Source organism: Garra rufa, chromosome 12 (genome assembly GCF_049309525.1).
Source record: "Garra rufa chromosome 12, GarRuf1.0, whole genome shotgun sequence".
Classification (NCBI taxonomy): Eukaryota; Metazoa; Chordata; class Actinopteri; order Cypriniformes; family Cyprinidae; genus Garra; species Garra rufa.
This window is the reverse complement of record NC_133372.1, coordinates 23,751,829-23,765,651: the sequence shown is the minus strand read 5'-3', so window position 1 is coordinate 23,765,651 and position 13,823 is coordinate 23,751,829.

Sequence of the window (13,823 nt, the reverse complement as noted above, 5' to 3'; positions counted from 1 at the left end):
GATTTTTGAAGTTAGAGCCTGAAATGTCAGAAAACGGCGTTTCAGCACATAACAAACTTGGTTCAGGCAATTCAAGCTGAAACTCGGTCCAATATTAAAATTGCAGTCTGTGCATGAATAAAACCTATTTTGCAACACAGAGAAACATATCTGAAGGTGTTAGAAGTGTTTTGCATGATTTTTGAAGTCAGAGCCTGAAATGTCAGAAAACAGCGTTTCAGCACATAACAAACTTGATTCTGGCAATGCAGGCTGAAACTCGGTCCAAAATTAAAATTGCAGTCTGTGCATGAATAAAACCTATTTTGCAACACAGAGAAACATATCTGAAGGTGTTAGAAGTGTTTTGCATGATTTTTGAAGTTAGAGCCTGAAATGTCAGAAAACAGCGTTTCAGCACATAACAAACTTGATTCTGGCAATGCAGGCTGAAACTCAGTCCAAAATTAAAATTGCAGTCTGTGCATGAATAAAACCTATTTTGCAACACAGAGAAACATATCTGAAGGTGTTAGAAGTGTTTTGCATGATTTTTGAAGTTAGACCCTGAAATGTCAGAAAACAGCGTTTCAGCGCAGAACAAAGTTGGTTCAGGCAATGCAAGCTGAATCTCTGTCCCACTTTAAATTTACACTCTGTGCATGAATAAACCTATTTTGCAACACAGAGAAACATATCTGAAGGTGTTAGAAGTGTTTTGCATGATTTTTGAAGTTAGACCCTGAAATGTCAGAAAACAGCGCAGAACAAAGTTGGTTCAGGCAATGCAAGCTGAATCTTGGTCCCACTTTAACTTTGCAGTCTGTGCATGAATAAAACCTATTTTGCAACACAGAGAAATATATCTGAAGGTGTTAGAAGTGTTTTGCATGATTTTTGAAGTTAGACCCTGAAATGTCAGAAAACAGCGTTTCAGCGCAGAACAAAGTTGGTTCAGGCAATGCAAGCTGAATCTCTGTCCCACTTTAAATTTACACTCTGTGCATGAATAAAACCTATTTTGCAACACAGAGAAACATATCTGAAGGTGTTAGAAGTGTTTTGCATGATTTTTGAAGTTAGACCCTGAAATGTCAGAAAACAGCGTTTCAGCGCAGAACAAAGTTGGTTCAGGCAATGCAAGCTGAATCTCTGTCCCACTTTAAATTTGCAGTCTGTGCATGAATAAAACCTATTTCGCAACACAGAGAAACATATCTGAAGGTGTTAGAAGTGTTTTGCATGATTTTTGAAGTTAGACCCTGAAATGTCAGAAAACAGCGTTTCAGCGCAGAACAAAGTTAGTTCATGCAATGCAAGCTGAATCTCGGTCCCATTTTAACTTTGCAGTCTGTGCATGAATAAAACCTATTTAGCAACACAGAGAAACATATCTGAAGGTGTTAGAAGTGTTTTGCATGATTTTTGAAGTTAGACCCTGAAATGTCAGAAAACAGCTTTTCAGCGCAGAACAAAGTTGGTTCAGGCAATGCAAGCTGAATCTCTGTCCCACTTTAAATTTACACTCTGTGCATGAATAAAACCTATTTAGCAACACAGAGAAACATATCTGAAGGTGTTAGAAGTGTTTTGCATGATTTTTGAAGTTAGACCCTGAAATGTCAGAAAACAGCTTTTCAGCGCAGAACAAAGTTGGTTCAGGCAATGCAAGCTGAATCTCTGTCCCACTTTAAATTTACACTCTGTGCATGAATAAAAGCTATTTTGCAACACAGAGAAACATATCTGAAGGTGTTAGAAGTGTTTTGCATGATTTTTGAAGTTAGACCCTGAAATGTCAGAAAACAGCGTTTCAGCGCAGAACAAAGTTGGTTCAGGCAATGCAAGCTGAATCTCGGTCCCACTTTAACTTTGCAGTCTGTGCATGAATAAAACCTATTTTGCAACACAGAGAAACATATCTGAAGGTGTTAGAAGTGTTTTGCATGATTTTTGAAGTTAGACCCTGAAATGTCAGAAAACAGCGTTTCAGCGCAGAACAAAGTTGGTTCAGGCAATGCAAGCTGAATCTTGGTCCCACTTTAACTTTGCAGTCTGTGCATGAATAAAACCTATTTTGCAACACAGAGAAACATATCTGAAGGTGTTAGAAGTGTTTTGCATGATTTTTGAAGTTAGACCCTGAAATGTCAGAAAACAGCGTTTCAGCGCAGAACAAAGTTGGTTCAGGCAATGCAAGCTGAATCTTGGTCCCACTTTAACTTTGCAGTCTGTGCATGAATAAAACCTATTTTGCAACACAGAGAAACATATCTGAAGGTGTTAGAACTGTTTTGCATGATTTTTGAAGTTAGACCCTGAAATGTCAGAAAACAGCGTTTCAGCGCAGAACAAAGTTGGTTCAGGCAATGCAAGCTGAATCGCGGTCCCACTTTAACTTTGCAGTCTGTGCATGAATAAAACCTATTTTGCAACACAGAGAAACATATCTGAAGGTGTTAGAAGTGTTTTGCATGATTTTTGAAGTTAGACCCTGAAATGTCAGAAAACAGCGTTTCAGCGCAGAACAAAGTTGGTTCAGGCAATGCAAGCTGAATCTTGGTCCCACTTTAACTTTGCAGTCTGTGCATGAATAAAACCTATTTTGCAACACAGAGAAACATATCTGAAGGTGTTAGAAGTGTTTTGCATGATTTTTGAAGTTAGACCCTGAAATGTCAGAAAACAGCGTTTCAGCGCAGAACAAAGTTGGTTCAGGCAATGCAAGCTGAATCTCTGTCCCACTTTAAATTTACACTCTGTGCATGAAAAAAACCTATTTTGCAACACATAGAAACATATCTGAAGGTGTTAGAAGTGTTTTGCATGATTTTTGAAGTTAGACCCTGAAATGTCAGAAAACAGCGTTTCAGCGTAGAACAAAGTTGGTTCAGGCAATGCAAGCTGAATCTTGGTCCCACTTTAACTTTGCAGTCTGTGCATGAATAAAACCTATTTTGCAACACAGAGAAACATATCTGAAGGTGTTAGAAGTGTTTTGCATGATTTTTGAAGTTAGACCCTGAAATGTCAGAAAACAGCGCAGAACAAAGTTGGTTCAGGCAATGCAAGCTGAATCTTGGTCCCACTTTAACTTTGCAGTCTGTGCATGAATAAAACCTATTTTGCAACACAGAGAAACATATCTGAAGGTGTTAGAAGTGTTTTGCATGATTTTTGAAGTTAGACCCTGAAATGTCAGAAAACAGCGTTTCAGCGCAGAACAAAGTTGGTTCAGGCAATGCAAGCTGAATCTCTGTCCCACTTTAAATTTACACTCTGTGCATGAATAAAACCTATTTTGCAACACAGAGAAACATATCTGAAGGTGTTAGAAGTGTTTTGCATGATTTTTGAAGTTAGACCCTGAAATGTCAGAAAACAGCGTTTCAGCGCAGAACAAAGTTGGTTCAGGCAATGCAAGCTGAATCTCTGTCCCACTTTAAATTTGCAGTCTGTGCATGAATAAAACCTATTTCGCAACACAGAGAAACATATCTGAAGGTGTTAGAAGTGTTTTGCATGATTTTTGAAGTTAGACCCTGAAATGTCAGAAAACAGCTTTTCAGCGCAGAACAAAGTTGGTTCAGGCAATGCAAGCTGAATCTCTGTCCCACTTTAAATTTACACTCTGTGCATGAATAAAAGCTATTTTGCAACACAGAGAAACATATCTGAAGGTGTTAGAAGTGTTTTGCATGATTTTTGAAGTTAGACCCTGAAATGTCAGAAAACAGCGTTTCAGCGCAGAACAAAGTTGGTTCAGGCAATGCAAGCTGAATCTCTGTCCCACTTTAAATTTACACTCTGTGCATGAAAAAAACCTATTTTGCAACACAGAGAAACATATCTGAAGGTGTTAGAAGTGTTTTGCATGATTTTTGAAGTTAGACCCTGAAATGTCAGAAAACAGCGTTTCAGCGCAGAACAAAGTTGGTTCAGGCAATGCAAGCTGAATCTTGGTCCCACTTTAACTTTGCAGTCTGTGCATGAATAAAACCTATTTTGCAACACAGAGAAACATATCTGAAGGTGTTAGAAGTGTTTTGCATGATTTTTGAAGTTAGACCCTGAAATGTCAGAAAACAGCTTTTCAGCGCAGAACAAAGTTGGTTCAGGCAATGCAAGCTGAATCTCTGTCCCACTTTAAATTTACACTCTGTGCATGAATAAAACCTATTTTGCAACACAGAGAAACATATCTGAAGGTGTTAGAAGTGTTTTGCATGATTTTTGAAGTTAGACCCTGAAATGTCAGAAAACAGTGTTTCAGCGCAGAACAAAGTTGGTTCAGGCAATGCAAGCTGAATCTCTGTCCCACTTTAAATTTACACTCTGTGCATGAAAAAAACCTATTTTGCAACACAGAGAAACATATCTGAAGGTGTTAGAAGTGTTTTGCATGATTTTTGAAGTTAGACCCTGAAATGTCAGAAAACAGCGTTTCAGCGCAGAACAAAGTTGGTTCAGGCAAAGCAAGCTGAATCTTGGTCCCACTTTAACTTTGCAGTCTGTGCATGAATAAAACCTATTTTGCAACACAGAGAAACATATCTGAAGGTGTTAGAAGTGTTTTGCATGATTTTTGAAGTCAGAGCCTGAAATGTCAGAAAACAGCGTTTCAGCACATAACAAACTTGATTCTGGCAATGCAGGCTGAAACTCGGTCCAAAATTAAAATTGCAGTCTGTGCATGAATAAAACCTATTTTGCAACACAGAGAAACATATCTGAAGGTGTTAGAAGTGTTTTGCATGATTTTTGAAGTTAGAGCCTGAAATGTCAGAAAACAGCGTTTCAGCGCAGAACAAACTTGGTTCAGGCAATTCAAGCTGAAACTCGGTCCAAAATTAAAATTGCAGTCTGTGCATGAATAAAACCTATTTTGCAACACAGAGAAACATATCTGAAGGTGTTAGAAGTGTTTTGCATGATTTTTGTAGTTAGAGCCTGAAATGTCAGAAAACAGCGTTTCAGCACATAACAAACTTGGTTCTGGCAATGCAGGCTGAAACTCGGTCCAAAATTAAAATTGCAGTCTGTGCATGAATAAAACCTATTTTGCAACACAGAGAAACATATCTGAAGGTGTTAGAAGTGTTTTGCATGATTTTTGAAGTTAGAGCCTGAAATGTCAGAAAACAGCGTTTCAGCACATAACAAACTTGGTTCTGGCAATGCAGGCTGAAACTCGGTCCAAAATTAAAATTGCAGTCTGTGCATGAATAAAACCTATTTTGCAACACAGAGAAACATATCTGAAGGTGTTAGAAGTGTTTTGCATGATTTTTGAAGATAGAGCCTGAAATGTCAGAAAACAGCGTTTCAGCACATAACAAACTTGATTCTGGCAATGCAGGCTGAAACTCGGTCCAAAATTAAAATTGCAGTCTGTGCATGAATAAAACCTATTTTGCAACACAGAGAAACATATCTGAAGGTGTTAGAAGTGTTTTGCATGATTTTTGAAGTTAGAGCCTGAAATGTCAGAAAACGGCGTTTCAGCACATAACAAACTTGGTTCAGGCAATGCAAGCTGAAACTCGGCCCAAAATTAAAATTGCAGTCTGTGCATGAATAAAACCTATTTTGCAACACAGAGAAACATATCTGAAGGTGTTAGAAGTGTTTTGCATGATTTTTGAAGTTAGAGCCTGAAATGTCAGAAAACAGCTTTTCAGCACATAACAAACTTGGTTCTGGCAATGCAGGCTGAAAATCGGTCCAAAATTAAAATTGCAGTCTGTGCATGAATAAAACCTATTTTGCAACACAGAGAAACATATCTGAAGGTGTTAGAAGTGTTTTGCATGATTTTTGAAGTTAGAGCCTGAAATGTCAGAAAAGGGCGTTTCAGCACATAACAAACTTGGTTCAGGCAACTCAAGCTGAAACTCGGTCCAATATTAAAATTGCAGTCTGTGCATGAATAAAACCTATTTTGCAACACAGAGAAACATATCTGAAGGTGTTAGAAGTGTTTTGCATGATTTTTGAAGTTAGAGCCTGAAATGTCAGAAAACGGCGTTTCAGCACATAACAAACTTGGTTCAGGCAATGCAAGCTGAAACTCGGCCCAAAATTAAAATTGCAGTCTGTGCATGAATAAAACCTATTTTGCAACACAGAGAAACATATCTGAAGGTGTTAGAAGTGTTTTGCATGATTTTTGAAGTTAGAGCCTGAAATGTCAGAAAACAGCGTTTCAGCACATAACAAACTTGGTTCTGGCAATGCAGGCTGAAACTCGGTCCAAAATTAAAATTGCAGTCTGTGCATGAATAAAACCTATTTTGCAACACAGAGAAACATATCTGAAGGTGTTAGAAGTGTTTTGCATGATTTTTGAAGTTAGAGCCTGAAATGTCAGAAAACGGCGTTTCAGCACATAACAAACTTGGTTCAGGCAATGCAAGCTGAAACTCGGCCCAAAATTAAAATTGCAGTCTGTGCATGAATAAAACCTATTTTGCAACACAGAGAAACATATCTGAAGGTGTTAGAAGTGTTTTGCATGATTTTTGAAGTTAGAGCCTGAAATGTCAGAAAACGGCGTTTCAGCACATAACAAACTTGGTTCAGGCAATTCAAGCTGAAACTCGGTCCAATATTAAAATTGCAGTCTGTGCATGAATAAAACCTATTTTGCAACACAGAGAAACATATCTGAAGGTGTTAGAAGTGTTTTGCATGATTTTTGAAGATAGAGCCTGAAATGTCAGAAAACAGCGTTTCAGCACATAACAAACTTGATTCTGGCAATGCAGGCTGAAACTCGGTCCAAAATTAAAATTGCAGTCTGTGCATGAATAAAACCTATTTTGCAACACAGAGAAACATATCTGAAGGTGTTAGAAGTGTTTTGCATGATTTTTGAAGTTAGAGCCTGAAATGTCAGAAAACGGCGTTTCAGCACATAACAAACTTGGTTCAGGCAATGCAAGCTGAAACTCGGCCCAAAATTAAAATTGCAGTCTGTGCATGAATAAAACCTATTTTGCAACACAGAGAAACATATCTGAAGGTGTTAGAAGTGTTTTGCATGATTTTTGAAGTTAGAGCCTGAAATGTCAGAAAACAGCTTTTCAGCACATAACAAACTTGGTTCTGGCAATGCAGGCTGAAAATCGGTCCAAAATTAAAATTGCAGTCTGTGCATGAATAAAACCTATTTTGCAACACAGAGAAACATATCTGAAGGTGTTAGAAGTGTTTTGCATGATTTTTGAAGTTAGAGCCTGAAATGTCAGAAAACGGCGTTTCAGCACATAACAAACTTGGTTCAGGCAATTCAAGCTGAAACTCGGTCCAATATTAAAATTGCAGTCTGTGCATGAATAAAACCTATTTTGCAACACAGAGAAACATATCTGAAGGTGTTAGAAGTGTTTTGCATGATTTTTGAAGTCAGAGCCTGAAATGTCAGAAAACAGCGTTTCAGCACATAACAAACTTGATTCTGGCAATGCAGGCTGAAACTCGGTCCAAAATTAAAATTGCAGTCTGTGCATGAATAAAACCTATTTTGCAACACAGAGAAACATATCTGAAGGTGTTAGAAGTGTTTTGCATGATTTTTGTAGTTAGAGCCTGAAATGTCAGAAAACAGCGTTTCAGCACATAACAAACTTGGTTCTGGCAATGCAGGCTGAAACTCGGTCCAAAATTAAAATTGCAGTCTGTGCATGAATAAAACCTATTTTGCAACACAGAGAAACATATCTGAAGGTGTTAGAAGTGTTTTGCATGATTTTTGAAGTTAGAGCCTGAAATGTCAGAAAACGGCGTTTCAGCACATAACAAAGTTGGTTCAGGCAATTCAAGCTGAAACTCGGTCCAAAATTAAAATTGCAGTCTGTGCATGAATAAAACCTATTTTGCAACACAGAGAAACATATCTGAAGGTGTTAGAAGTGTTTTACATGATTTTTGAAGTTAGAGCCTGAAATGTCAGAAAACAGCTTTTCAGCACATAACAAACTTGGTTCTGGCAATGCAGGCTGAAAATCGGTCCAAAAATTAAAATTGCAGTCTGTGCATGAATAAAACCTATTTTGCAACACAGAGAAACATATCTGAAGGTGTTAGAAGTGTTTTGCATGATTTTTGAAGTTAGAGCCTGAAATGTCAGAAAACAGCGTTTCAGCGCAGAACAAACTTGGTTCAGGCAATTCAAGCTGAAACTCGGTCCAAAATAAAAATTGCAGTCTGTGCATGAACAAAAACTATTTTGCAACACAGAGAAACATATCTGAAGGTGTTAGAAGTGTTTTGCATGATTTTTGAAGTTAGAGCCTGAAATGTCAGAAAACGGCGTTTCAGCACATAACAAACTTGGTTCAGGCAATTCAAGCTGAAACTCGGTCCAATATTAAAATTGCAGTCTGTGCATGAATAAAACCTATTTTGCAACACAGAGAAACATATCTGAAGGTGTTAGAAGTGTTTTGCATGATTTTTGAAGTCAGAGCCTGAAATGTCAGAAAACAGCGTTTCAGCACATAACAAACTTGATTCTGGCAATGCAGGCTGAAACTCGGTCCAAAATTAAAATTGCAGTCTGTGCATGAATAAAACCTATTTTGCAACACAGAGAAACATATCTGAAGGTGTTAGAAGTGTTTTGCATGATTTTTGAAGTTAGAGCCTGAAATGTCAGAAAACAGCGTTTCAGCACATAACAAACTTGATTCTGGCAATGCAGGCTGAAACTCAGTCCAAAATTAAAATTGCAGTCTGTGCATGAATAAAACCTATTTTGCAACACAGAGAAACATATCTGAAGGTGTTAGAAGTGTTTTGCATGATTTTTGAAGTTAGACCCTGAAATGTCAGAAAACAGCGTTTCAGCGCAGAACAAAGTTGGTTCAGGCAATGCAAGCTGAATCTCTGTCCCACTTTAAATTTACACTCTGTGCATGAATAAAACCTATTTTGCAACACAGAGAAACATATCTGAAGGTGTTAGAAGTGTTTTGCATGATTTTTGAAGTTAGACCCTGAAATGTCAGAAAACAGCGCAGAACAAAGTTGGTTCAGGCAATGCAAGCTGAATCTTGGTCCCACTTTAACTTTGCAGTCTGTGCATGAATAAAACCTATTTTGCAACACAGAGAAATATATCTGAAGGTGTTAGAAGTGTTTTGCATGATTTTTGAAGTTAGACCCTGAAATGTCAGAAAACAGCGTTTCAGCGCAGAACAAAGTTGGTTCAGGCAATGCAAGCTGAATCTCTGTCCCACTTTAAATTTACACTCTGTGCATGAATAAAACCTATTTTGCAACACAGAGAAACATATCTGAAGGTGTTAGAAGTGTTTTGCATGATTTTTGAAGTTAGAGCCTGAAATGTCAGAAAACAGCGTTTCAGCGCAGAACAAACTTGGTTCAGGCAATTCAAGCTGAAACTCGGTCCAAAATAAAAATTGCAGTCTGTGCTTGAATAAAACCTATTTTGCAACACAGAGAAACATATCTGAAGGTGTTAGAAGTGTTTTGCATGATTTTTGAAGTTAGAGCCTGAAATGTCAGAAAACGGCGTTTCAGCACATAACAAACTTGGTTCAGGCAATTCAAGCTGAAACTCGGTCCAATATTAAAATTGCAGTCTGTGCATGAATAAAACCTATTTTGCAACACAGAGAAACATATCTGAAGGTGTTAGAAGTGTTTTGCATGATTTTTGAAGTCAGAGCCTGAAATGTCAGAAAACAGCGTTTCAGCACATAACAAACTTGATTCTGGCAATGCAGGCTGAAACTCGGTCCAAAATTAAAATTGCAGTCTGTGCATGAATAAAACCTATTTTGCAACACAGAGAAACATATCTGAAGGTGTTAGAAGTGTTTTGCATGATTTTTGAAGTTAGAGCCTGAAATGTCAGAAAACAGCGTTTCAGCACATAACAAACTTGATTCTGGCAATGCAGGCTGAAACTCAGTCCAAAATTAAAATTGCAGTCTGTGCATGAATAAAACCTATTTTGCAACACAGAGAAACATATCTGAAGGTGTTAGAAGTGTTTTGCATGATTTTTGAAGTTAGACCCTGAAATGTCAGAAAACAGCGTTTCAGCGCAGAACAAAGTTGGTTCAGGCAATGCAAGCTGAATCTCTGTCCCACTTTAAATTTACACTCTGTGCATGAATAAAACCTATTTTGCAACACAGAGAAACATATCTGAAGGTGTTAGAAGTGTTTTGCATGATTTTTGAAGTTAGACCCTGAAATGTCAGAAAACAGCGCAGAACAAAGTTGGTTCAGGCAATGCAAGCTGAATCGCGGTCCCACTTTAACTTTGCAGTCTGTGCATGAATAAAACCTATTTTGCAACACAGAGAAATATATCTGAAGGTGTTAGAAGTGTTTTGCATGATTTTTGAAGTTAGACCCTGAAATGTCAGAAAACAGCGTTTCAGCGCAGAACAAAGTTGGTTCAGGCAATGCAAGCTGAATCTCTGTCCCACTTTAAATTTACACTCTGTGCATGAATAAAACCTATTTTGCAACACAGAGAAACATATCTGAATGTGTTAGAAGTGTTTTGCATGATTTTTGAAGTTAGACCCTGAAATGTCAGAAAACAGCGTTTCAGCGCAGAACAAAGTTGGTTCAGGCAATGCAAGCTGAATCTCTGTCCCACTTTAAATTTGCAGTCTGTGCATGAATAAAACCTATTTCGCAACACAGAGAAACATATCTGAAGGTGTTAGAAGTGTTTTGCATGATTTTTGAAGTTAGACCCTGAAATGTCAGAAAACAGCGCAGAACAAAGTTGGTTCAGGCAATGCAAGCTGAATCTTGGTCCCACTTTAACTTTGCAGTCTGTGCATGAATAAAACCTATTTTGCAACACAATGAAATATATCTGAAGGTGTTAGAAGTGTTTTGCATGATTTTTTGAAGTTAGACCCTGAAATGTCAGAAAACAGCGTTTCAGCGCAGAACAAAGTTGGTTCAGGCAATGCAAGCTGAATCTCTGTCCCACTTTAAATTTACACTCTGTGCATGAATAAAACCTATTTTGCAACACAGAGAAACATATCTGAAGGTGTTAGAAGTGTTTTGCATGATTTTTGAAGTTAGAGCCTGAAATGTCAGAAAACAGCGTTTCAGCGCAGAACAAACTTGGTTCAGGCAATTCAAGCTGAAACTCGGTCCAAAATAAAAATTGCAGTCTGTGCATGAATAAAACCTATTTTGCAACACAGAGAAACATATCTGAAGGTGTTAGAAGTGTTTTGCATGATTTTTGAAGTTAGAGCCTGAAATGTCAGAAAACGGCGTTTCAGCACATAACAAACTTGGTTCAGGCAATTCAAGCTGAAACTCGGTCCAATATTAAAATTGCAGTCTGTGCATGAATAAAACCTATTTTGCAACACAGAGAAACATATCTGAAGGTGTTAGAAGTGTTTTGCATGATTTTTGAAGTCAGAGCCTGAAATGTCAGAAAACAGCGTTTCAGCACATAACAAACTTGATTCTGGCAATGCAGGCTGAAACTCGGTCCAAAATTAAAATTGCAGTCTGTGCATGAATAAAACCTATTTTGCAACACAGAGAAACATATCTGAAGGTGTTAGAAGTGTTTTGCATGATTTTTGAAGTTAGAGCCTGAAATGTCAGAAAACAGCGTTTCAGCACATAACAAACTTGATTCTGGCAATGCAGGCTGAAACTCAGTCCAAAATTAAAATTGCAGTCTGTGCATGAATAAAACCTATTTTGCAACACAGAGAAACATATCTGAAGGTGTTAGAAGTGTTTTGCATGATTTTTGAAGTTAGACCCTGAAATGTCAGAAAACAGCGTTTCAGCGCAGAACAAAGTTGGTTCAGGCAATGCAAGCTGAATCTCTGTCCCACTTTAAATTTACACTCTGTGCATGAATAAAACCTATTTTGCAACACAGAGAAACATATCTGAAGGTGTTAGAAGTGTTTTGCATGATTTTTGAAGTTAGACCCTGAAATGTCAGAAAACAGCGCAGAACAAAGTTGGTTCAGGCAATGCAAGCTGAATCTTGGTCCCACTTTAACTTTGCAGTCTGTGCATGAATAAAACCTATTTTGCAACACAGAGAAATATATCTGAAGGTGTTAGAAGTGTTTTGCATGATTTTTGAAGTTAGACCCTGAAATGTCAGAAAACAGCGTTTCAGCGCAGAACAAAGTTGGTTCAGGCAATGCAAGCTGAATCTCTGTCCCACTTTAAATTTACACTCTGTGCATGAATAAAACCTATTTTGCAACACAGAGAAACATATCTGAAGGTGTTAGAAGTGTTTTGCATGATTTTTGAAGTTAGACCCTGAAATGTCAGAAAACAGCGTTTCAGCGCAGAACAAAGTTGGTTCAGGCAATGCAAGCTGAATCTCTGTCCCACTTTAAATTTGCAGTCTGTGCATGAATAAAACCTATTTCGCAACACAGAGAAACATATCTGAAGGTGTTAGAAGTGTTTTGCATGATTTTTGAAGTTAGACCCTGAAATGTCAGAAAACAGCGTTTCAGCGCAGAACAAAGTTAGTTCATGCAATGCAAGCTGAATCTCGGTCCCATTTTAACTTTGCAGTCTGTGCATGAATAAAACCTATTTAGCAACACAGAGAAACATATCTGAAGGTGTTAGAAGTGTTTTGCATGATTTTTGAAGTTAGACCCTGAAATGTCAGAAAACAGCTTTTCAGCGCAGAACAAAGTTGGTTCAGGCAATGCAAGCTGAATCTCTGTCCCACTTTAAATTTACACTCTGTGCATGAATAAAACCTATTTAGCAACACAGAGAAACATATCTGAAGGTGTTAGAAGTGTTTTGCATGATTTTTGAAGTTAGACCCTGAAATGTCAGAAAACAGCTTTTCAGCGCAGAACAAAGTTGGTTCAGGCAATGCAAGCTGAATCTCTGTCCCACTTTAAATTTACACTCTGTGCATGAATAAAAGCTATTTTGCAACACAGAGAAACATATCTGAAGGTGTTAGAAGTGTTTTGCATGATTTTTGAAGTTAGACCCTGAAATGTCAGAAAACAGCGTTTCAGCGCAGAACAAAGTTGGTTCAGGCAATGCAAGCTGAATCTCGGTCCCACTTTAACTTTGCAGTCTGTGCATGAATAAAACCTATTTTGCAACACAGAGAAACATATCTGAAGGTGTTAGAAGTGTTTTGCATGATTTTTGAAGTTAGACCCTGAAATGTCAGAAAACAGCGTTTCAGCGCAGAACAAAGTTGGTTCAGGCAATGCAAGCTGAATCTTGGTCCCACTTTAACTTTGCAGTCTGTGCATGAATAAAACCTATTTTGCAACACAGAGAAACATATCTGAAGGTGTTAGAAGTGTTTTGCATGATTTTTGAAGTTAGACCCTGAAATGTCAGAAAACAGCGTTTCAGCGCAGAACAAAGTTGGTTCAGGCAATGCAAGCTGAATCTTGGTCCCACTTTAACTTTGCAGTCTGTGCATGAATAAAACCTATTTTGCAACACAGAGAAACATATCTGAAGGTGTTAGAACTGTTTTGCATGATTTTTGAAGTTAGACCCTGAAATGTCAGAAAACAGCGTTTCAGCGCAGAACAAAGTTGGTTCAGGCAATGCAAGCTGAATCGCGGTCCCACTTTAACTTTGCAGTCTGTGCATGAATAAAACCTATTTTGCAACACAGAGAAACATATCTGAAGGTGTTAGAAGTGTTTTGCATGATTTTTGAAGTTAGACCCTGAAATGTCAGAAAACAGCGTTTCAGCGCAGAACAAAGTTGGTTCAGGCAATGCAAGCTGAATCTTGGTCCCACTTTAACTTTGCAGTCTGTGCATGAATAAAACCTATTTTGCAACACAGAG